Consider the following 3,529-nt stretch of genomic DNA (forward strand, 5'->3'; position numbering starts at 1 on the left):
AATATTTTTTATTATTATTATTACTATTATTGATATTATTATTATCATTAAAATTATTAAAAGTATTTTTAATTGATAATTAATAAGTAGTTTAATAGTGCATTAAATATTGATTTGATATAATTATAATGAGGATATGTTGCCAAATTAGTATTATTATATATTATTTATTTAGTATTAATTATAATATAATTACAATAAAATAATTTAAAATAGAAAAAAAATTTATTCGTTTTGGAGGGAAAACGGAGGCATGAGAGATCGACACATCACCTTTAGTAGCTGAGGAAAAACCCAGTTTTAGTATATTAAGTAGATATAATAAATGAAAAATGTACAATCAGTTCAACACAAGTATGTGTGAGGTGGAGAAATTTGGCAATGTTGTTCCTGGGTCCCCTGGTGTGTGAGGATCTAACAATTTTTAGGTGGTCAAATATCTTTTATTTTTCTTTAATTTAAATATTAAAAGTATTTTTATCTTAGAAGTATTTATATATTTGAAAGAATAAAAATTCATTCTGTTTCCAAGATCGAACGTTTCCATGTATGATAAAAAATTAAATTCCAAAACATAATTCAGTGTTAGAATCGAGAACTAACTAAACAAACAGCACCGAGAGCCGCAGATCCACTATCAGTAGGAGCGGCGGCAGGAATGGAATTTCAGTGTCTTATAGGTAGCGTTTAGTGAAAAGATAGAGACAGAAAAATTAAGGCAGAAAGATAGACACTAAAAGACAGAGATTGAAATAAATTTCAGTATTTTGTTTAGTGTAAAATGGGAGACAAAAATTGAAACAAAAATGAAATTCTAATTTAATTTACACAAAGAATAAAATTGGAATGAATTAATTGAAATAAAAATATTTTAGGTATAAAATATTATTAAAGTTTCAGTTTTCATCTCTAAGCAATTTTAATCCTCTATGTTCCTATATTTTAGAAGTATTGAAATACTAAAATTTTAGAGACAAAGACAAAAATTTTAATATCAATCTCTGAACTAACAAACATAATACTAAATCTCAATCTCTTAATTTCTATCTCATTCTCAAAACAAACTTGCCTATAGTGATGATGACAAAGACAAAGTTACAGTGCAAGTATGTAGCAAAACATACACCAAACCTTATTCATGATATTGCTCTTTTGCTGGCAGCTATTGCAAGAGAATTAGAAGACTAGTTAAATTAAAATAATAACAGCGATTATTTATGTAAAGATATTTTTTTAATAATAAATAAAATATTGATACGCATTATATTAAATCATCTAATGAATTTTAATTAATAATTTTATATAAAAATATTTTTATATAACTAGTCATAAAATAATCCACGAAATTAGTATATGATATATGTTACATATTTATGTGTGTCTCTTCCAAATGATTGAAATAAATTTGCTATTTTTTCCTCACTTCTTTTGGTCCATTTCTTAAGGGGTTTATTTTATTTTTTAACTTTTGATAAAGCTATTGACAACTGAGTTTTAATTTTTTCCAAAATCATCCATAATTATATTGTTACACTGTAATATAACTAACAAGAAAACGTATGTAAAGTAAATAGTACCTAATAAAACAAAGTGGTAATCTTATGTTAGATTTATATATATAATAAATCAGTATTTTCGGCGAGATTTTAAAAATCAAATCAATGATTGAACCGATAGAATTAGAGGTTTAATTATTTAAAAATTTAATTGAAGTTTAACTAGAATTAAATCAAATATAATAAAACAATATACTTAGAGCAATTTACTATAATAAATAATATATTCTCCAATATTATCAGAATGCATAAAATGAAAAACGGATATCAAAATGCATTTTTCTTATAATTTATGTAAATCGCGACAGGGGTCCCGTGGTTTACGAATATACGTAATCCGCTAGAGGGGTGTCGCAGATTACGTGTAAATGGCTAATGTGCATAAACCGCGATAGGGGTCTAGCAGTTTATGTGTTAGTATAAATATGCTGAAGGGGTCTCGCGGATTACATTTGTGCTGGAGATAAAGTTTTTTAGAGAGAGAATGAGAGGTTTTCTAGAGAGAGGAAAAGAGAGAAAAGTGTGGGTTGGTTGAGTTGAGATCGAAGCCGAGACTATGGCGGAGGCACGCAGTCTTTACAGGCTCAACGACATTGCGCATGCTGCTGGCAGCATAAACGAAGAGGTTAGTTTGGTTATTTTTAGTTAATGTATTTCGTATAATATTTTTTCTTTGACTGTGATTTGGGTATTTAAATTTAGATTTAAATTATTATTTTAAATCACAAAATGTAGTATTTAATTAATTTAGCTTAAGGTCTTGAATCGTTTATGCCTTTCATTGAATTTTGTGATTCGAAAATAGGAATTGTATGTTACCTGTTTAAACTTTAATATTGTAGTTTTTGTGTTAGATTACTTTAAATTAGTGTTGGATTTTTTATACGTTGTTTGGTTTCTTCTACCACATGCTCCACCCTACTAGGTGTATTTATAGTGTACGAAAGCAGCAGAACATGCCTCTGCATGACAGGATCGTACCCTATCTGGAGAGGGCTGGTTTGTACCACCTGATTGGACGAGCCCTTAGTCTGGCGTCCTGAGACGCATACCTTTCATATGCCCTTTGGAAAGTGCACTATCACGCTTCAGGATGTAGCATACCAGGTGGGACTGTCCATGGATGGCTTACCTATATCCGGGTGCCTTACAGATTTTGAGAAGTTTATGGAAGAAGGCAAACCGGCGTAGAAGTGGTTTCAGAAACTGTTTGGTGAGCTTCCACCATAGAATAAGGTCAAGCAGTATACAGTCCACTTCACCTGGTTTCATGAGAGGTTCAGGGTATTGCCAGATGATGCTACAGAAGAGACCGTACGCATATATGCACGAGCTTATATTATGATGCTGCTTTCCACTCAGTTGTTCGGTGACAAGAGTGGAAATCGGGTTTATATACAGTGGTTGCCCTTTGTGGCGAGGCTTGATGATATGGGCAGTTATAGCTGGGGGTCGGCAGCGTTGGCCTGGCTGTATCGTTGCATGTGTTGGGTGGCCAACAGAAACGTGACGAACTTAGTAGGCCCCCTGCAGCTACTGTAGTCATGGATTTTCTAGCAGTTTTCTAGCCTCAGGCCGCGTGGATTCGACACATATTCCTTCCCATTGGCTTCCAGGTACACATATCTGTACAGTTAAGACTTGAACTGTAACTTTTTTATTATGGTTCTACCTGCTAACATTGTATAATTGTATTCGTTCAGGTGGGCCACCTACTAGCCGACATCCGACAGCAAGGAGGAGAGAGTCGTCCAGTGTCGCCTAGCGTTGGACCGCTTAGGCGATCGAGATGTAAGTTTATTAATTTTGTTTCAATTTTTATCTAGTAATTAACTATATATTTGTTAGTTATTGGACTAATAAATGTATTCTGTCAATGTTTGTAGATTGTTTGGGAGCCTTATACTTCGCTCGACGTGATGGCTGTTGTTCATCCAGCGATTCTCACAGAGGAGCATAGTCGGTTATAGCGT

This window comes from Arachis stenosperma, chromosome 1 (genome assembly GCF_014773155.1).
Source record: "Arachis stenosperma cultivar V10309 chromosome 1, arast.V10309.gnm1.PFL2, whole genome shotgun sequence".
Classification (NCBI taxonomy): domain Eukaryota; kingdom Viridiplantae; phylum Streptophyta; class Magnoliopsida; order Fabales; family Fabaceae; genus Arachis; species Arachis stenosperma.